Source organism: Symphodus melops, assembly GCF_947650265.1.
Source record: "Symphodus melops genome assembly, chromosome: 18".
NCBI classification, from domain to species: domain Eukaryota; kingdom Metazoa; phylum Chordata; class Actinopteri; order Labriformes; family Labridae; genus Symphodus; species Symphodus melops.
This window is the reverse complement of record NC_136708.1, coordinates 8,328,246-8,351,002: the sequence shown is the minus strand read 5'-3', so window position 1 is coordinate 8,351,002 and position 22,757 is coordinate 8,328,246. Positions and strand designations below refer to the sequence as shown.

Here is a 22,757-nt window from a genome sequence, read left to right as displayed (position 1 = left end):
TGCATACACACCACTTCTTCCCGCATGGAAACATTCATGAATGCTTATCACATGTCCTGTATGAGTATGTAAATGATTTCATGTTGTGGCACAGATAAACGTTGGGCACATTTTAGCCTCTCTGGCCAAACACTCTGCATGTCGTCAGGTCTAAAGCTGAATGACTAAGTACCAACTGTGGGATTGGCCCTTTCACACCAATTAGGATTAGTTATTTTAGACATCTGCCAAAAAACAGGCAGCATCCCAGGACATATTTCACACTGTATAAAAGCTTGCCTGTTTGCCAAGAAGATTTACTTGCAGACTGTCGGAGTATATGGTGGTTATTAAGAATTAACGTCAACTTAAACACCCAGAGCCGTCTCATTAAAGTGGACTCTTCTTAAGCCCTTTTTACACCTGGTATTAACTTGTATCCTAGGTGATCCAACCAGAAGTGGACAGCTCGAAGTAATAAGACCTCTGCAGTGACCATTTATAATAAGGTTTGCCTAACTCCATATGTACATAAACACATGGCCCCTATCATTTTGATTCAACTGATTAAAAACAATGTTGCCTGATATACCCCTTTTCTAGCAAGTTGAACCATTGGCTGGTTCTGGAGTGGTGCTAGTGCTCGATTAGTGCTGGTGTAACTTGCAAACCATCTAAGTACTTGTTTGCTGTTCAATGCTTGAGAGTCATGTTATTACGCCACTGCATACATAACTGGATAAAGCCCCATTTCCACCGAGCGGTCTGGCTCAGTTCGTCTCGGTACGGCGCACATTTTGCGGCGTTTCCATGGACTGATCCCGGGAAAGATTCCCAAATAACCAACCCGTACCGTCACACTTTTTGTGACCCTTCCGTTGGGGTGCCAAGAATATCAAGCCAACCCCAAAAAGGTGGAGCTAGACACTGCAGTCCGTTGATTGGTTAAAAGAATCGTCACTTCCTGTGTGACTATACAGTAAACAAAACCCTGCCAGGTTGGTAAATATAACCCAACATTTAGTCCAGTGTTTATGTCTTGTAGACCAGCATAGCGTTGGCGCTACTCTGGAACAGTTTTTTTGTTTTTTTTTCAGTCTGGACACAAAAAGCCTAATCAGATCAGATTTTTTCAAGTCGGAATAAAACCACATACATAGGTGGTTTTAAATGCGATTCAAATCTGATTCCTACAGATTTGACTCAAGCTAAACGTCTCGGTCGCTTCAGTGTGTCTTCTGCGTTACTCGCAACGCCACACCATTGACAATAAAAACAACGATGTAGATCTGTCAAGCCGGAAGTTAGCAGAGAAAACACCAAGAATAAAAACACACATTTAGTAAACAAGCCCATGGACAGACTGCTCCACAAGATTTTTCATGTCAGAAATAGACACACTTCTCTGTCAGTCCAGTCATTTATTGGTTGTACACTACAGTATTTCCTAGACGTAACCTGTTACCATAGAAATCAATGTGAATCAGACCCTGTCAATACAGACAGGCAGATTGAACCTGGTCACTTACAGTTTGTAATGTTGACAGTCAGTCAGTTAGATTTGATTCTGATCAGATTTGGGGAAAAATCTGATTTGGGCAGGAGTCTAAACAAAGCCAAAGATTGCTGATAGACGAGCATGAGAGAGGAAGTAAGTTAGTACAGATATGTTGTAAACCCATGAGAGACACAGCAGACAAGCCTAAAATCCAACCATTAAAACAAACGCTTCCATGCCTGTTCCAAAATGTTAGTGATCTGATGTTGTAAAAGCCTCCTGAGTGAATTTCCACCTGTGCTTATCGGGAAGTCAACTATTGATCTGACCACATGTTCAAACAGGGCATTAGATTGGTTGATACATGGGAGGATTACTAATTTGGTCGTAGATTTAAATCTAGGAGAATTTATTAAATGAACAAAGTTTTGTAGCCTCTTCTAATTGAAGTGGATGAGGTTATAACTTAGGAAGGGTTCTAAAATCCTCACAGTGCAAAAAAAGCAGGAGCAGGACTGTCCATTTTTGTATTTTGCATATGATGGAAAATTGGGTGAGTAGCAGAACAGGAATGGTGATAACAGATCATTTCACTTAAACAGCTAACAGCCACACACACAGAATCATCCTGATACAGCAGTGCATAGGGAAAAACACACGCACACACCTTTAAAAAGTGTAGAGAGAGGAGATTTGGCCGGCAGCCAGTGGAAGATATTACAGCCATAATTCATTACTCAGCGGCCTGGGCTGACCCCGGATTTTACTGGCACGAATGAATCGTAAAAGATTTAAAAAAAAAAAAAAAAAGAGTTGCAGCTTTCATAGAAGAGAGACTATAATCAAAGAGATAGCAGAAATGTATTTGAGAAAGGTAAAAGGATACAAAAGTATGATGAAAAGAATACAGCAGAAAAATCAAACGTAAATAATTAAAAATTGATTGAAAACTACAAGATATCGGAAAACACTGGCCAAACTCAGTAAGAGTCAGACATAAAGCTCAGAGATAGGCCGTCAAACCCAGGAAGAAGAAGGAGGAAGAAACTCGAGGGAAATCAATGACAACAGATCTGACTTAGAGTTATGAGGTGAATAAAAGTGCAAAAACATTTATTGCCAGCAAACATCTTGAGAGTCATTCTCCTCTTGGTCTTAATTTGACCAAACACTTTCCTCTCTTTAGGGGCTGAGTACTGGCTTAGTGATTTTTAAATAAGCTCAGGCAGAGTTTCTTCAGGCTTTTAAGACTTGATTCCCCCCCTCCTCATTAGCTAGATTAATCCCACTTTTAGCCAATAATGCACAAGGTCTATACTTCTTGAAAAAAGAAAAAAAAACAATGTACTATTAATACATAAAAAGAACATCAAATAGAAACATTAGTGTGCTTGAACAGTTAATACACATAAACAAAAAGAGTCAGCCTAATAGTTAACTAATATGTGTGTCTCCATCAAAAGGGCTGTTCAGCCTTTAATAAAACAAGGATTATGCTCTTATTCTTTAAGTCAAATGGTTTACACTTTTCATTTTAATGATGCAGATTTTGGAGCTAATTCCTCAAGATAAGCTTAGGATAACAGCTCCTAATGCTGGTAGAGGGTTCTTCTTATTATAATCCATACCCACTGTACTCCCCCATCTTGAAGAAAGACTTAGAGGCACAAAATCGACACCAAAGCCACACAATTCTGCATTGTTCACACTCGGTTGTGCTTTATTGAAAGTGTTATTACTATACGGTTCTTGATGGACCCTGGTCTTTAAGAGTTAGTGACCATATGTACCGTTGGAGGCTATGTGTCAAACTAAAGCCACATTTTCTGCATTTAGGGGCGACCATTATCCTCATGAATTGATCTCCTGTAACCATGCATGCAGAGACGAACCAACAAAAAGGGTGTCATTTAAAGAACACTAATTTGACCATAGCCATAGTCATTATGTTCAGGGAAAGGAAGCAACGATATGTTCCTGGGAATGAGGGCAACGCATCTGTTTTTTGGGGGGCTATTTTTAAATTCAGTCTATGCAAGAGTGTTTATCAAAAATCTGATCCCAAGCAAAGGGGATGTGTTTGTCAGCCCATCGGAGCGCATGTCTCGATTGGGTTCAGGTTTTTCGGTCTTGCCATTTTGCACCTTAGAGGAACATTTCCAGGAAATCAGTTGGAAGGAAAAGAGATAGAGAGGATGAGGGCCAACACAAAGGGGGGGAAAAAGGAGATGCAGCACCCCTTCTCTAGATTTGGAGTGCTTCTCTTAAATACGTGAAGATTCAATCCACAAAACTAGCACTGAGTTACTGGGCAAAATGAAATGCAAAGTTGGGGAAAACATGGGAGGATGGGAGAGCTGGTGGAAGAGAGGGTGAGGCAAAGTGACAGACTTTGGCACAATTATCTGGATGTTTGTATTAATTGTGGAATTGTCGCAGAAAATTTACAAATTACAATCTAGTAAATTTAGTAAATTGCAATCTGTGCCTTATCTACAATTAACACATTGTAAGTATTTTTAAATACAAAAAGCTAAGTCCTAGCTTTCTCTGCCTGACTGGAGCATCACTTTGCCCAATTAGATGAGTTCAAGCAGGACTTCCCCTTGGTTTATCTTTCTTGTCAGGTTTTGTACTTTTCCTAATGAAAAGATTACAAACTTGTATTAAATGCTAAACCAGTGGCTCTCCCCGCTACCCTCTGGGAGACAAAAGGGGGAAGGGGCGTGGTCAATCCAAAATCTCAAACCAATTGTTTTTTTGATTATTTGACTTGTCAGAGGGTCTTGTGTAAGGATCAACTATTTTGGCTTTGTTGCTACAAGCTGTGAATAAAATACCAACAATTTTTCAGTTTTTTTTGTTTCCTCCGCTTACATTGAATTTAATCGGTCTGAGAGAGAGAGAGAGAGAGAGAGAGAGAGAGAGAGAGAGAGACCTTTAAAGGGAGTGTGCAACGGAGGATGACAGCATGGAGGGGGCCGGCACGAATTCGAGTGATAGGACTGGACAGCTATCCACAGAGGTGCATGTGTGAACACAGGCTGAGTCTTCAGATGATGATAAAAGAGCAAAAACAAAGGCGGCACAGATCCCCACATATGCTCACAGTGTACCGGCTGCTGCTAGCTACCTGTTTAAGATCAGGGTTGTGAAAGCATGAAAACACAAACCGCAAGCAGGAAACAGACTCAGTAATTTGAACAGAAACTTCTGCAACAAAGTGAACCATCTTCTTAAACCTGGGTAATAATAAATGTCTCTCGACAGACAAAACAAAGATTCAGCCCCCACTGAAGATACAATTAAATGTTTAAAATAAATATTGGAACCAAAGGAAAAACACAGTAGTGGGCAGGAAGGAAAGGAACTGAAAACTGTTGACAGATGGCTGACATGTTGCTGAGGTTCTGTGGGTGTTAAAAGACAACTCAAGCTGTTCCCTTATTGGTCTTGTGAGGCTGTTAATGGGGACGTGAAGGGAAGACGAGTGAGTCCAGCTTAGGCTTCCACTAAACGCGCAACACTGATGGATCTGGTAACACCTTACTGCAGTGATCTATGACAAAGCTTCTCTCACTGATGACACCCCCATCCCCCTTTCTATCTCATACAGTCACCACAGACTCGGTGGATGTATCGCCTTCCGATCATCTTATCATGGCTGAAGCCACAGTCCGAAACGAGAGCAAAGAATAGGAAAAAGAAGTGTGAGAGAAAGAAATAGGTATTGATTTGATCAGATTTAATGATATAAGTTGGTCTGGTCATGTTCAGCAGATTAACACCTTGAAATAGAACAGGAGACTGAGACAGTCCGTGTGGGTGGAAAGTGTACAAGACAATACAGTGATGAGGAAAGGAAGCAGTATTCTGGGCTGCTCAGAGAAAAGGGAAGATGCTGCGTATGTTAAATTAAGGGGGAAACCTTTTTTACAGATGTTTGTGTCAGCAGTGGTTGGAAAATACACATTTTGTAAATGACTATTAAAGAACAGATAAAAAGGATGAGATTGACTGTTTTTGTATAATTGTCTAGGTCCTCACTTTTGCAACAGCAACTTTGTGGACTATGTAGTATTTATTTATATCTTCCAGGACTTCTTGTTCGTTTCTACTTGAAGGTAGTTCCTGATGACATTGACAGCACAGTTTGGAAATGCAGCCCCAAAAATGCAAGCAACCTCCACTATGCTTTCTTTTGCCAGCAGGCACACTTATTGAAATGCTCTCCAAACCTTCCGCAAGCAAACAGCTTCCTGCTCCAGCCAAATATTTCACATTTTGAGTCATCAGTCAAAAGCACCTGCTGCCAATTTTCTGCACCCCAGTTCCTCAGCTTCTGTGCATATTTGGGTCGATTGACCTTGTTTACGTGTCGGAGGTGGTGCTTTTCGGCCACAATGCTTTCACAAAGTCCACTTCTGACCATACTTCACTGGACAGTAGGTTGTACCTGAGTCCCACCTGCTTTTTTGCCAGTTCTGAGCTGATGGCACCGCTTGACATCTTCCAATTTCGAAGGGAAGTTAGCATGATGTTTCATCAGCTGCAAGAGTTTCTATGGCCCACCGCTAAGCCTGAAGATCTCAACGTTGCCTGTTTCTGCATCTGTCTTCAAAAGAGCTTGAACAGCACATCTGGAAACCCGTTCTGCTTGGGATTCGTTGCCTTGGAGAAACTTTTTTGATGTTGTACAACTACTTTTGTGTATTGTTTTTGTGCCCCGTCTCACCATGGTGCATATCCTGTGACATTAAACTCTCTTCCATAACCTCCCCTTGGTCAAGGATGCTGGTTTGAAGGCAAAAGGTAGTTGGACCAAATATTGATTTGATTCAGATCTTTCTTTTGTTAGTTCACACAAAAATAATCAGTTTTTATGAAGGTATCCTTACTTTACACCACCTTTATATATCTGGCTAAAACTTTTGTACATCGCTCTGATTGGAACTGCATTTGCTTAAATTTAAATTCTGTCATCTACACATTTCAAATCTTTTTATTCATTTCCCACTGTTTTACATACATATTAAGCTTTAATTATCCCTTAAGTCAAAGATCACCTATTTCCTGTGTGTGTGCATGTGTGTTTGAGCTGTCTCCCTCTGGCAATGTGACAGCCATATGACTGCTTGTAATTGCCTGCTCCACTCAACTCAGTGAGGGGTTAATAATGCCAGCAGCCTCGTATTCCTGCCGTCACCTTCTGCTGTCCGGCTCCGACAGCGGCTCTCACTGCTGATAGGCTTCAGTACATACAGTACTCCAACACCTCTATGCACACAGACACACACACACACACACACACACACAGGTTGTTAAATATAATCCTGTGAGAGTGAAACAGTGTAGATATGGGCTATACTGCAGACAGAGGCATATCTCTATCATTGCACTGCCAGACGCTCACATAGGCAAATCCATAGAACTGAGAACCATTCACTAAAACACACACACATGCGCACACACACAGGCTTATACACACTTACACAATGACTCATGTGGTCCAACCTGGACTCTCTTTCACTCAATAGGCATTTACACCCATTTAACACTGCCTTAAGGAACTACAAGGACAACAACGCCAGTGCAGTGGAGTCCATCCTTGACACTACAAAGTGCCTGTACGTACATGCCGACATACATTAGCAGGGCATGTTTAGACGAGTCATCGAGCGTCTCCTGTATTTAGGGCTTTTACAGGTTAATCTTCCGCTATCAGGTCCTTGATAGAGATTTATGTTTTTGTCATATCATAAGTACCCTGAAAAGCCTTCACAGTAGCGCTTAATGAAATACATTTTGTAGAGACAAGAGTGCCATAAACTCCATGATAGATTAAGCTCTGGAGGATTTTAACCACATTTATAGCAGGGGTTTAACACATCATCAGCGACTATGATTCAGTTGTAATCATACCCGCCATCAAAGCTGTCTGGAAAGTACAACATGACAGTACTTGTGATATTAGAACCAGACTGTGTGATATTAATGGACTGGGATTTTGACTTGTAAAGTGCTTTCTTAGTCTTCCGACTACTACACTGCATGTCACATTCAAACCATTTACACCATAGTCAAACACTGCTGGTAGAGGATTCCATGTAAAGTGCCCAACTGGACAGCTCCATTCTGACAGATTCACACACAGCGAGTGGCAGGAGCAAGTATAGGGTTTGTTGTCATGCCCAGGGAATCTTCAACATGTGACTATAGGCGCTGGGGATTAAAAACCCTCCCCTTACTTTGTAATTGAGAGATTGCCGACCCTAACACTGAGACACAGTCGGCCCAAAATGTTGAGGCAACACCAAACCTTGTGTAATCAGAATTTATTTTGGGAGAGTGTGATATTTAATGACTTTGCTTTTTCAATTTTCCCAATAGATGAATTTATGTTTTTGGGGAAAGTAAAAAATGCAAATACTCTTGTTTTCCTAATTATAGAAAGTCTGGTTGTGAATGTTCTGAGTTTGTTTTACAACGTGCAAGTTAAACAAAGCATCATTTCACAAATGAGATCGGATCCAACGAGGGACATTCATAAGAAGGGGCATTTAAACGGGATACTTTGATGTTTAACATGCCGGTTTTAGTACTGCTCTACTTCCAAAGGATATGTTCATGCAGAAACCGTCTCCATTAAGAGACCTACTCGCTCTAGTCCCAAGTCATTGCCAGAGATTGGCAGCATCTAATTACATTCTGAAGCGTTCTATTCCTTTAAGGTATCCTACTCGGGTGCTATTCCACAAAGAGCACTGTTCTGAATCTCTCTGGTGTCTTGCGTGTTCGTTTTAGAATCACAGACTAAATTGGGTCCAGGAGAAAGGTGCTGATGGTATGGTGAGGGGAGATTGGGCTGCTGTGATACTGGAACCGTAAGGGGAATTAAAAAACGCTGTCAGGCTGCAAGCAATGAAAACTATCTATGTGTCACTGAGGATTTTCTTCCTTACTAGAGCAAATATAGAGGTCTTGTGGTCTTAATGGATGGTTGTAAATGTTCGTAGCAGCCGGATGCGAGTGTGCACTCAATATGTATCTAAAAGCAGATTATGTTCGGGATCACGCTGGTGAGACCTCGACATCTGAGCAAATGAGTGAGGTCAAAAGTATTCAATAGTATTCAATTAAAACACCAAGGAAAGAACTTGGATGGGTCCCGTCTTATGACTTTATCAATTCACTGCTTTTAGGCAAAGTTGTGCAGTGTGTGGTTAGCAGAGCTACATGGGAAGCCTAGTTATACGTGTTTGACTGTACACAGTGCAAGGCTCAGGAGAAAAGTGTGAAGTCAACAGAGAAAGAATAGAAAAGATGGAGATGTCATCTGCTGGATATGCATCGACAGAGCTTTCCTCAGCTAGTATTTGTATAAAGATGTATAGTCTAAGGGTGTAAGGTGAATGGCAAGTAATACAATGATTTGCCGTAGATCTAATTTGGCTATATGAATATACAAATATGCAATGAAAGGTGACATGAGAATATGTATGTGTGTCATCAGAATCAATAAACATGCTTTAAGGTAGCCTAAAACCTTAAAAAGACAGTCAAGTTTTTTGATTTTCAATGGAAAAAAAGTTGAATTTATTAGGCCTACTGATTGAATTACCGTTATATGATAAGAAAACGGGCAATATAAAAAAGGGCAATATTTTTGGCTTAGCTTCGAGATAAAATCAATAAAAATAAATGACAATCCTCCACATCCATGCAAACCCTTTTTATCTCTAATTGTGCCATCTGCTGTTTAAGACCTTTTATAATTCTCTTTGCCTGAGCTTTACTGAATAAACATGCATTCACAAAGTTCAGTGCTGGAACAATCACCCTAAGCTTTTCCAAATCATAAAAAAAAACTCTGAAGACACATGAGGGTTCTGCAAGACCCCTGAGGCAACTTGTAGTAATTCAAGCATGGAAACGCCAACTGATTAGCAAGTCAAATTGAACTGTATAGAAAAGTTAGTTTACAGTGAGCGCAGACAATATTTGTCCAAGCAGTATGTCACAAATGTTAAGCTCACTTGGCCAACAAGCCATTTTATTTGGCCTTTTACAGCCTCTATTTTTACAACAAGCCGAAACACCTCCGTGTCAACAGAGCACACTCAGGGGAGTGTTCTACGCTCAGACTAGATGTGATGAGACAAATCATAGCTTCAGTTGTTTTTTTGTGGTCCTCTCATTTTCTATTCACCCCACATGACCAATCATGTGGGTTGTTCTTATAGCTGAGTTGATCCTTTTTGATGTGGAGAGAGACTCATTTGTTTGAACATTTATTTGGGTAACCCGAATGTCTATCAACCAACAAAGTTTGAAATAAATCCATCCAGTCCTTTGTCTGTGGTCTGCATAAGTCTTGCAACACAGACAAATGCTAACAGTGAATCACACTATATACAATAACGATTTCTGGTTCTTACATACCAGAATATTGCATATAGCAACTGCAATGCTTGTTGAATGTACTTATCTTTAGAGATTGCTTAGCTTTAAGGGGCAAACGTTTACAGAGCAGATCATCTTTGATATATTGTAGATATTTCGTCATCTATGAGTTGAAATTAATGCTTTTCTGTCTTCACCGGAATATGGAACTGTATTGATGAATGGCACACTGCGGCAATCCCTGTTTCTACACAGTCTGTGGGCGAGCTGGGTAGGCCTATTACTTCATATGAGCCTGGTGGCCTCTTATTCCGAGTTTAATTACATAGCTGGCCTCTGCAACACTCTCATTACATCTACCTGTCTAATTGCTTTGAAGGTAGCAAGGGGGGCAAAAGATGACACAGCCTCGGTCACGATGTTTAGAAGGAGACAGTAAATTACCCAACACATCTGTGAGGGGACCTCAGTGTGGCTTCTAAACCTAACCTGCATGAAAACCATAGTCATTTTATTAACAACTATAACTCATACTGAGTGTTTTAAAACTGCAAGACTTTTGCTTTGCAGAACTGATTTTTTTTAACCTTTTTTATGTTCATTCACTTGATTGGGTTCCCTTAAAATGATAAAACGCTAACACTAGAACCATGAGAGACCTTGTGACTCACCAATGTTATTGGGGATATTATTGTTTGACTGATTTTCTTTCTGAATCTGAAACAATGTTTTTTAAAAATAACCACTGAAAAAAAAAAGGTTCAGGTCATAAACAGAATAATTCCAAATGTATTTCCATTACCTTGCTAGCACAAAGCCCTTTCTTGTGGGACTCAACTGTATTTCAGTTCCACATTCCTACCCAGGTTGCTGTTGTTACCCTGGCCGAACTCCAAAATGGGGGCTTTGCTGACCAGTAACCACTGAGCATATTATGGCAATAAATTATAAGTAGCTCATACACCACCACTAAAAATGCCTCAACGTCCTTTTAGGCCTTAGCCTCCAGGACTATGTCTGTAAAAACTTGGTCAAGACATTAGCTCCTATCCACATTTGATAGACACTCAAAATATCGGTATGCTGTGAGCCAATAGGAAGGGAAACTTTTTTTTTTTTTTTTTATCAAGGCCTGATACTATAATTTAAGGTAAACCAATGCAAATCCAAATATCAGGGATGAGGCGTAAATAGATAAATTCTGCAGAAAATGTCATTAAATTGAGCAAACATAATCCCACGGTTTGTGAACACAGTAGAATGGGTACAATCCCTTACTCCTCTAAACTGTCTGAATTCATACTCTCCCCAAGCTGCTGATGGTTTCCCTATTGGCTGTTCCCCTATTGTTCCCCAGTCATACTGGGAGAAAGCCGCCACAGTCCTTCCCCGTAGTAAGTGTGCTGAAATCTGGCTCCTCCGCTGCATAACACAGTACAAAGCCGAATCTAAAGGAAACATAAACACACATAATGTATGTGAGGATGCTGAAGGAGGCACACAGGTCCAGATTTGCTGCAGGCTTCAAAAAAATATTCCTCAACTCAGGATGGAAATGTCTCAACTTGAGCACCATTTTGACGTTACCCCGAGCTATAAAGTGCTGTAACTCTCCGCTTGATGAATGTATAGAGACAGCAATGAAGGATGATGGTCCAAGGGGAAATAAGAGAAATTGGAAGCTGCCTTAAAGTCTGAAAACAGTCAGTCTGAACTGTCACACACGCAAACAGTCACTTTTCTTTTGTCAAAGCAAACATCTGCACTGCTATGTAGGGACACATCCTCCTGATGCTGGTGGCCAAGAGGCACAGACAGTAAAAAATGCAAGAGCCATCAAATATGCTTCGAGGGAGTTAGAGAGAAAACCAACATCATGACTTTCAAGAAAGCTACTTCACATGAAATCACATCACTGTACTTGCTACCACTTAACAACACTTACACACACTGTGAGGTCTGGGTCCCTATATGAATAGAAAATTGATGTGGATGGAAGTTGGGATTTGCTACTACTGTATGTATACTTTCTGCATTTTCTGGATCCATATGCAACCACTGAAGGAGTTCTTAAAGTGTGCAATTATACAAGCTCTACCTATCACCTCTATAACGCACTGGGCTGTTATAACTGAGGTTCAGGGTAAGGACATTGTTGGATGGATTAGTGTAGATGGATTTGTGAAGTCTCAGATGTAGGGCGGCCTTGGAGGTATTTTGAGGACATGAAATAAGGAGTTTTTGATATTGGACAATCAAAACCGATTTAGAGCCGTGTGGCTGTCTACAAATTCAAATAAAGCCATACTTCCTAAAGCTTATGGGCTTGGTTGACACATACACCTCAGGTATTAAACATTCACATTTTCCATAAACTGTGCCTCCAAGTTAACAAGGTTTTATTCTGTTGTTTTCAGCAACAACCATTTCTTTATAATTTGGCCCTGTTGTCTGCCTTTTTTTCTGGTCAATATCTGCACAGAAGCCTTACTGAGCTGTATGAAAATATTCTATGGATAGTCCCTCTGAAGTTTTGTATGAAATATTGGATTTACTTCAAGTTTTGCTTTTAGTTACATTTAGTTTTAGATGATGTTGTAGAGTGTGCTTTATTTCTTTGACAAAAGTAATCCAACAAAAAAGTGGTTGTATTTGAGTTTGATTAAAGAGATTTTTTGTTAGAGGAGCAGTCCTAACAAAGTTTCATAGACACTGGATTAAAACTATAGATGTAACAATAGTCAACACAATATTAAACAGTTAGGTACGGCATCCAATGTGCTTACAATTATCTTCCATGCAATACTCCTCGTGACTTAATATCCAATCACTATTCGCTGAAGTTGGGGACAGCTGACAACACTTCAGTGTCGGATATCACACGTTACTTTAAGAGGCAGTGTGATGAGGCTGCAGTAGGTGGAAAAACAGCCATCCTTTAAATCAGTGCTTTGGGGACATTTTGGTTTCAGGGTTCAGTATAATGACAAGGAAGAGAACAGTGAGCAAAACATAGCTATCTGCAAACATTGTTTTACATGTGTTCCCCACTCAAATACAAACACTTAAAGAGTTTGGCTAAAATTGATTTTAGCCCAATTGATTTTGAGCCACTATGTCTCCAATTGCAACAGTTTTTTACGGCTCTCTGTGGTTTTCCACTGATTGTGTTTTTTGAGTGTTTTTTGCCGGTTTTACTGAGCTTGTAATCTCAATGGCATTGCAAATGAGGGAAACCTCAGTGTCCTTTTGAGAATAAATAAAGGTTTAAAATTAAATATGAATGTTGTACCACTTGTTTCTATGTGAAAGCACACAAAAATATGTATACATACAAATATTTTAAGTAATTAAATGTCTTTCTTTTTGTCAACATATCACGACCTAAACATCAACCTTCTTTTCTCTGAGAGTAGAAACCATGCAGCAGGAATGTGAAGAAATGGAATATAAATAGTTTTGAGAGAACTGTTCCTCTGAAAAGAACCTAAAACGGCAAAGAACAAAAAAAACAGAACAAAAAAAAAAACCCAACAGCCCGGGCCGCAGAATCAAACTGGACCGGATCTATGACCAATAACACTGAGGTAAACATTGAGCTGTCTGCTGACTGTATTGTTGCCTATAGTTGTAATTAGAGCCTGACCGATTAATCGTCCAGTCATTAATATCAGCCAAGTTACTATCTGTGTCGGCTAATTAGCAGATTTATACACCAGTCAAAAAGCATTTCGTTTGAGTGTCAATGTATTGCATAATCATTTCTTTATCATCTGCAGTGTGCTCTATGGATTCCAACAAGACTTATCACTGTGGTGACAGACGTTTGCCCAAACACAACTTTCCTTTTAAAAAGTTTCTCTACCACATGAGGCGACAGAAAATCTGAGAGAGTGCAGAATCACATCAGCGAAACCAGCTGCACAAAATGTTTATTACAAGCGTCTCATTCTCTGACCACCTGCGCAGCACACAGATGCTACTCGCGAGCGGTATGGGAGGAGTAAGGAAAGAGCGAGGGGAGATTGTCCAGCCATTCATCGACCTTTGATGGCAATTTTCAAAACGTAAAAAAAACAAAACATGCAGAAATACAAAAACTGGTGGGTGAATAAACCTGGGCAGCCCATCCAGTTTTAGATCTACGTGTCGGATTCGGGGAAACCCTGGTTTAATTAAAAAAATGCTGATGTGAGCTAATTGTATGTTGAGAGACTGCTCTTGTGATAGCCGTTGACTGCATGTAATCACTGGAAAAAGATTAAAATGATAACTTATTAGGATGCCATTTTGACTACCCTTCCCACCGAAAAGAAATTACACTTCTTCCATTGGATTTGTTTTTCTTTACCTGCCTCCGATCTCAAGTCTCCTTGATGAATCTGTTTGACAGTAACAAAGATGACTTCATTATTATATACAGACATTTGCAGTCTGAAGCTATGAGAACAGCACTTCTGAACAACCCTCCCTCTCACTTGTTTCTCTTCTGCCTCGCTCGTCTGTCTCTGTGGAAATCAGGAATTAGACAGTGAAGGATGCATGTTGCCTTACAAAGAAACACAGTCAGTTGTCATTGATAGTCTTTAAAAATGATTCTTCCTGGACAGAAAATGTGATAAATCACGAAGCAATACTGGGACTAGTCTAATCGTCCCCACGGCGACTGTAGACTGTTAAATGTACACACGCCTGACGCACTGTGATTTTACCCAGCAACCCCTAGGCTGGAAACCCACCTGTCCACTGTGTTTCCTCCAAAAACACACAAGTGGCAGCTTTGACAAGCTAGTAGACCCCAGGAGCTTCTCCACACACACACACACACACACACACACACACACACACCCTTTCAGACACACACATTTCAAGCATGGATAATTGCGCATGCATCGACATACACACATATAGCGCACAGGGTCACAGAGAACTAATGAAACATGAAAACTGGCAGCACAGAAAATCACAGCATGTTACTCCTGAATGCCTTGCAGATTTTTTTTTTTTTTTTTTTTTTTTTTTTGTCTTAACCTTTATTCCAACAGGCAAGCTGAGCACATTCCAAGAACACATTTTATTTACAGCAACAGCCCGGGGAGTTTGCGAAGCCCTTTTTTCTCGAGATAATTGTGGGATCTTACTTTGTCATAAATCTCTCTCTCTCTCTCTCTCTCTCTCTCTCTCTCTCTCTCTCTCTCTCTCTCTCTCTCTCTCTCTCTCTCCTTCACTGAGGATTAGTGTTAAGATGTGAAGAGATGTCAGGAGTTATGGGCCTGTGTGTGTGTGTGTGTGTGTGTGTGTGTGACAAAAAAAAAAAACGTGGGAAAGAAAGTGTGGAGCAACAAATAATTTATAAAAAACGTCACATTGACCCTTTCTGAACCTGGACTTTCTTTTTTCCTCCCTTTACAGTATTTTCAAATGAAATCCTGCAGTTGAGTCTACCGTCATGATATCTCGATATATGTCCTCTACAATCACTCAGATGCATGCAATATCATATTTACCAAACACTGCACATTGACACAATCACATCCCATCAGCTCACACCACAAAAGGAGGGCAGGCTTCGTCCGTCTGCTTCGGCAGAGAGCAGCATTCCACTTGTTGGCCTGCAAACACAAGGCATCCTTTCAAAAGGAGCCGTAACAGAGGCCGCTGGATGTCACAGCAGGGTGCTCTGTGGATGATGAGGCCAGTGTGGGAAGGCAGATGAGTCTGTGGCCTCTGAACGCTTGAGTTTAGCAGTGAAAGGAGCTGCCTGCTGGTGGCTGAGCTGCAAAAAAAGGTAACAACTGTGTGTGTGTGTGTGTTAGTCTTCGTGTGTGTGTCTTTCTAAAAAAGAAACTGGGAGTCTGGACATTTTCGGTTACATAATGCAATGAACAGGAAAAAAAAGAGCTAGGAAGGTGCAAAGAGAATGGAGGGGAAGAAAGAGAGAGCTCTTCATGCTGAGAGATGCACAGTGATGAGATGGAAATGAAAAGGCAAGACTTTGTAAGTTGCTGAGTCGCAACACGAGAAACGGCAATCGTGAAAAAAACAGCAGCTCAGACGATCCTCACAGGCCCTCCTGTACCGCACAATAAAACAGCAACTTTAGATGCTTTGAATCAATACAATCTGCCAGCTCGTGCTCTTTCTCTGTCCCCCAAGGGGCCATGCATTATGAAAAAACATTACATAAAAAGAGGGGAATATTGCTGCCGGGACACACAGGCACCAAACAAGAACACACACACACACACACACACACACACACACACACACTTGAATTCCACAGTCACCTCCTCACATAACAAAAACTCCTTCTTCATGGAGTTATTAACACAAAAACTCATCGTATAAACTGCTCTCTATGGTTACATTGTGGCACTTTCTTATCCCACGTGTGATCAATATTAATTAGAGATGTGAATTATCCCCACAATTCCAGGCAATTAATTTGTTTTGTTTTCTCTCAACCCCCCCTTCCTCATCCTCTTGCAACTCAAACCCATATCTATTCCCTAGGAAGCACCATCTTCCCACTTCTTCTTGCCAAAAAGCTTAATTAATTGTAGCTAGCGAGTCTATAGGGCCGGGTTTTTTTTCTCTTTTTTTCTTTGTTTCCTGTTGATTTGTTCTTTAGCTTTAGCCTCAGCCCGAGCCCAGTTCACGTTAACAGAGCGCCCCGAACCGAAATGGCACTCGCTGCAAATATTGACACAGTCATTCAGGGACTGCGCCAAATGAATGCCGCCCCAGCGACAGAGGCATCTGTGGCTCCAAATGGAGCATGGCAGAGCATATGAAGTAGGCGGGCAGAATATATGACAACGACAAGAGGGGAGAAGGGGAAGTAGATACTGCAAATACATTCGCTCCTGGATCGCTTAAAGCCTCCAGACAGATTTTTTGACCAAACTTTAAACCACTTAGTCGTCAATTTTCTGAGGGAATTCCCCAACCCACAACATCCCGCATTTGCCTTCTCGTCCTTGCTGAGCCAAGGTCTGTGTGGTGGAGGCTGATGTGCAGCGAGTTGACAGCGCTGTCTCGAGATGTGACGATGAAAAGTCTCAAGCCCCGGTGTCGGGGCATGTTACTCTTACCGGCTCATCCAAGCACAATGAAGACAGGCATACACGACTTAAAATAACACACCAGCCTGGGCATTACCAGTGACACAGCAAGGGGACTTGATTAGGAAATCGCAGAAGTCAACTGGAGAATAATTTGAGGCAAAAACAGCAGGATGGATGGAGAGGAGAAGAAGAGAAGGAAGCGTGAGAGGAGAGGGAGAAATTAGCATGAGGCATGTTAAGAGAAAGGGGAGGAAGTGTGTGTGTGTGTGTGTGTGTGTGTGTGTGTGTGTGTGTGCGTAGGGGGTTTCAAAGGAACAATGGCCCAGCCAGGGTGCAGTGATGCAGGCAAGACCAAGCTGTCGCCAGCCCCTGCTCCATATGCAACATTTTAAGAGCATGCATGTTCACACAAACACACACGTATAGCTTTATGTAACACTATCCCTTTGACTACCGCGTTATCTCTCTCCCTGTGTTGACTTAAGCTCCTGCACATCAGCTGATCGGAGCAGCTTGAGTGAAAGCTAAACGAGGAAGTAGAGAGGAATGGGTGAGGCAAAGGTGTGTGTGTGTAAGCGGGAGAGAGAGAGAGAGAGAGAGAGAGATTTAGCATTGCCTGCATTAGTGCATGACATGTGGGCGGATATTGAAGATGTTATTAGTATCACATTTACAGGCCTTATAAAACTGCCACAGAGCCGGCTGCTTTTCATACATCTTCAGCTGATACGTGTCACGCTGTCATTTGTATTGCTCTTCCAGCAGCTGCTCAGATGATCATTTAGTGATGGAGCCGCCATTACGTGGAGTCTCATCTGTCCGTCCTGTTTAACCTTCCCGCTGAGCTTCAGGTTGACGCACTTCTTTAAATGTAGTTCAACAATAAATGTGTTGTGCTTATTTGAAATGAGGCATTCAGATGTCCTTCCAAGTTGAGTATTAATCTAAACATACAAACAAACAAATGATCTTTATCTTGAACGTTTATGTTTTATTTGAAATATGTTGAAAGGGGAGAGTTAGAGCCAACTGTCCTTCTCAGAAAACCAACTTCTTTCCTTTTATGTAGCCCAATTATTTCAACCAAGTAAACCTGAATCAGTACAATAATCAGTGTCATGATGACACTTTGCACATCTCGTAACGAGTCCTAGGTCTGGTAAAATGGAGGAAATGCATTGTGGAATCACAAAGATCTCCCTGTGCACTTCAAGAGGCGTCTCGAAAAGAGCGAAGGAGATCTCCAGAGGTGTCTGAAAACATTTGCTTTGGCCGTCTTGGCGACGGACAATGCAAACGCAGAGCTTAAGGGTTGTGGTAGTGGACCTTGTCCAATTAAAAAAAAAAAAAAAGATGGCAGCCCTGCTCTGCGAAAAGACAAGCCATTTATTCAGCATGCTCTTTTGCCTGTTATCACCCAATCACAGTTAATCACTGTAAATCATGTCAGCACTGTCCACACATACAGATAGCCATTGAACTGGACTCCTATAACGGAAGGCTAACATGGATAACTACATATTAAATTAGAAGCTTCTTCATCTTAAAGTGTCAGGCTCTTTGTTTTCTGTTATCAAATGACTGTTTCATATGTTCAAGTTACATAAATATGGATTTCCCGTCTGCTCTAGCAGTATAAAGGATTTGTTGTTGTTCCAGTTTAGGTTATCTTTGTTTTTGAGGCAACAACTGAGCTGGAATTGCTGAAAAAAAATCCACAAATAATAGCTGAATTTAAAACAGCAGCTCTTAGTCTGGGTAACCCAAACACATGGTTTTAACAGTGATTTAAAAAAAGGGGGGTACGATGCATTTTCTTTGATAGACAACTTCAAATGAAGCAAGTTTAATGTGGCCTGTGAGTAATCCAGGATAATCCACTCACTGTTCCTGTAGAAACAGGCTGCCCTGAGCGCTCTCCATGGTGCTGAATCTGAGGCTGCTCTGAGTGCACGTCCAACGTTCACTGCATCCTATTGGTGGGGACTGATGGACAATAACTGTCTTCATCTCATCAACCTGACCAATAACCTTACCAAACTACCATACCATATACAGAAAAGCTTGTTTTTCTTCTTTTTTTTGTCATGGAGTTGAACCCTACTCTCCAGTAATGTCAACCTTGGTAAAACAAATTGTTCAACCTGTGATCAGTTCATGTAGATTCTCCCCTCTTACCAGCCCAGCATCCCAACCAGTCTTGTCATATGGTCAATCAAATCCCATCGGACTTTGCGACGTGAGATTACTTTTCTAGTTTTTTGGGTTCGCTTGTTTAAAACCGGCTGAAATTGTTCATGTTGTCACACAAAGACAAGTCTGGCCTCTGTCTTAGTTTGTCTTTAAACTGTCTTTGGATTTTGGATATTTAAAGACAATAAATATCTGGAATATGCATGAAATGCTTTCATGAGATGAAAAGAGTTAATTACTGAGTGGGATTCAACTGTCAGTGACGCAAATAGAGTTCTGATGTGAACATGAATTCTTGTAGTTGATGTAGCTGTTCGAAGAAGTCATAGCAGCAGAGAATTGAGTACAAAAAAATCACACACACACACACACAAAAAAAGAACATACGAATCCTACAAATGGACACTAAAAGCCGACTCAGTGTTTTGGTTACAAATTCATACTGCTTTAACACAGAGACCAAGTGCTTCCCCCTGCCCACCCTTTGTCCTCGGCCTAGCTGAGGGTTAAAAAGGAGACTTTTCTCACATCCAGCTTCAGCCGTCATCGGTGGTTTGCTCGTTTCTGCTAAAAGGGGACATGGCCCTGCAGGCTCCATTAGCTCCGACAGCAGTAAGCCCCCAGAACGAACAAGGTTAGTCAGTGTGTTTTAATAAGAGAGGAGGCTGGGGGGGGTATGGTTGTTCACAGCTTACATTCAGGGCGTAGGCAGGGACACAACACAGCCACTCCAACATCCATTTAATAATGTTCTGGGGTCGTACTGTATAGTTTCCCTTCGTAATGATTACAGAAGGACTTAACTTTCTGTTGGAAACATGAGTTACACTACAGGCTTAATGTGACCTGTTAATCCAAATACTAAATGTGCCAAGACCTAAAGAGACAGCTCATGAATCAGTGTTCCTGTTAAACAGGCTCCACCAGTTCCCCCACAGGCTGCCACAGCAGAGTTCTGCTCATTTTTTGTAGGGAAATTGTTCAGCATGCCACAGATGGCTACTTGGGGAATAAAATAATGGAGGTCGCTTCATGCTGCCATGTGCGCTCCCTTCCATTTTTTAAGGGGATTTGGTTGTATCTATGGGAGTTTTTTACTTATTTATTTTTTTAGGTGCGTGCAGAGAGAGCGCACGAGCTGCCTGCTCAACAGATGGGTTAGGAAAGAGAGGGGGAGAGAGAGGGAGAGAGAGAGAGAGAGAGAGAGAGAGAGAGAGAGAGAGAGAGAGAGAGAGAGAGAGGATTCTCCGAGGCTCCTTTGCACTCCCGTTGTCTCGTCCTGGGTTGTCATTCCAGTTCAGCGTCACCGGAGCCACCTGCTCGCTTCTGAAGAGGGAGAGTCAAGGCCAGAGACTCGAGAACCTCTCTTACAGACTCCATTAAACACCCCATATATTCATCATTAAACGGAAAATAACCCGGGATAGACTGGGGCGGAGGAATGGTAACGAGAAGCGGCACTGCGGCAGACAGCCACAAATAAATCGGACCTCAGTGCGTGATCAGGTAGCTTTCAAAGGGCTTTCTGTTGCTTGGTTAGATGCCAGTACGGATGTAAGTCAAGTCCCCTCCTATCCTTCAACCCCCCCCCCCCCTCCCCCACCCCCCTTCTCAAAGTGCACGCTCACTGGCGTCTTTGGTACATCCTGCCTCTTTAGCATTCAGCGGGAGAAGGCACCCACTCACCCAGGCGCACAGTGCGCACGGAGCGGGGAAGTAACACCGCTATCACAACTCCAAGCCCCCGCTTTATACACGAAGCAGACACCGTCCCGATTTCAATCAGTTCAAGCCATTAGAGGAGCGCTGTTAAAGGAGCTGTGATGAAACCATCTTCGCCTAAACTCCAAATGGTATGGTGGAAACTGACAACACCAGCATCGTGTGTTTTAGTGAGCGAGCGTGTGTGTTGGCTGGGAATAGAGAGCAGGTATGGAAGGTGAGAAAAGAAGTCTGTGCAGCTGGTTTGCGCACAGAGTGTGGGTGTGTGTGTGTGTGTGTGTGTGTGTGTGTGTGTGTGTGTGTGTGTGTTTATTTTGGCCACTGCGCAAAGTTACAGGTCTGCCAGCGGCTTGAGAGGCAACAACTGAGGGATTCAGCGTTCAGAGGGCTTTTTCTCTCCACCTGTGCTCAACTAATGGGCTCCTCTTCACCAGCAGAGATGGAATTGTTTTTTTCATTTCCTGTGATTAGTACTTCTGTTAAGGTTCACAGATCTCACATCCCCTCGGAACAATCGATATACTTTAGCGATGGCTTGCCTGCATGCGTCCATAAAGTATGTACACGTGTAAACTGTGATTTTGACACGAGGAAGTCTGGATTAAAATGACCAAACTCGACAGCAGAGTGTTTGTTTGCGCCATGTAGTCCTTATTCCTCTACAGACAAACGGTTCTTGACAGAGATGTACAATTTGATGGATTAAAAAAATTACCTGATCGCTGTCAGCAGCAGTTATTCGATCCGACGGCTTTTCCCCGCTCGGTTCCGTGGATACAAATTAAGTTTCCCATCCATGGCACGTCTCAGATGGAGAGGAGAGACTATCACTCATTCATCCCTCGCTGCTGCGCGGAATCTTCTCCCGACAAATGTTCTTCACTGTGAGGCATTCCACTTTTATGCCTCCCGAAACGGACCAAAATAAAAAATCATAAGAGTGGGGTAAAAAAAATAAAAAAAATAAATAAGGACATGAAATCATAAAGTGGCCATAGATATAAAAACACACGAACAGAACAGAGCGACGCAAGAGAAAAAAAAGGCAATGAAAAGAAGAAATGAAAAGAAGAAGGGACGTTACTGTTGTAGATGTCCACTTTTGTTCCAAAGATACATCCACGTCACATAATCTCCATGGTTTTGCGCATATAGGCACGCTGTATATTCCAATGCAAAGAGAGGACGCGCTCACAGGCAGCAGCGCCGCAGCAGCAGGGGCAGAGTGGGATAACGGTTTTCTTCTCTACTGATGCCCAGTACTCCAAGTCCGAGGAAGCGCCTCATTTAAAGCAGAGATTAAAACAGAGACTGCGAGAAGATGTATTAATTAACAATTCCGTTCACTGCACATCTCCTCTTCCCACGCAGAGGAAGTGTGTTTGTGTCTCTCTCGCCTGCGCTGGCACTCGGGATGGGCATCCACAGGCAGCGGCTCACAGTCGGGCATCTGGCTCCCCTGCAGTCGCTTCACAAGCGGAGGACAGAGATGCGCGCTCTCGCTGCCCTCCGCCGGGGATCCGTCGGGCGCGTTCACAGCGGAACCCCTCCTCTCCTCTCTCCCTCCCTCGTGCTCTTCCTACCCCCGCTTCCATTGCCCGTCGTGACGTCAGCACGCGCAGTTTCCGAATACAGAGCACAAAATTAGCAGAATGAGGCATAGACTTTAAAGGATCACTTATTTTCAAAAGTGTTTCACGTTTTTTAAATAGATAAAAAAAAAATCTTTTAGGTTTTAACAAAGTGCTAACCAAATTTCTGCACGGTGCACAAGATTTATTTTTGAACTTTTTATCCCAGTGGATAGAGTCTGACATTGGTGTGTGTGAGAGAGTGGGGAATGACTTGCAGTGAAGGAGCCACAGGTTGGATTTAAACCTCGGCCATCCGCATGG

At 42.0% G+C, this 22,757-nt stretch overlaps 1 protein-coding gene across 10 annotated transcripts in view; it reads right to left on the bottom strand.

The window, feature by feature from the left end:
* adgrb2 (adhesion G protein-coupled receptor B2) overlaps positions 1-22,408 on the bottom strand; it is a 227,220-nt gene extending 204,812 nt beyond the window's left edge. For 4 of the 10 annotated variants that reach the window (XM_079368683.1, XM_079368685.1, XM_079368684.1 and 1 more), the window contains exon 1: positions 21,578-22,408. The gene's annotated coding sequence lies outside the window, so the exon portion shown is untranslated. The remainder of the gene's footprint in view (positions 1-21,577) is intronic. The other 6 variants (XM_079368686.1, XM_079368689.1, XM_079368682.1 and 3 more) reach the window with 3 other exon arrangements.
* Between the last annotated feature and the right edge of the window lie 349 nt (positions 22,409-22,757).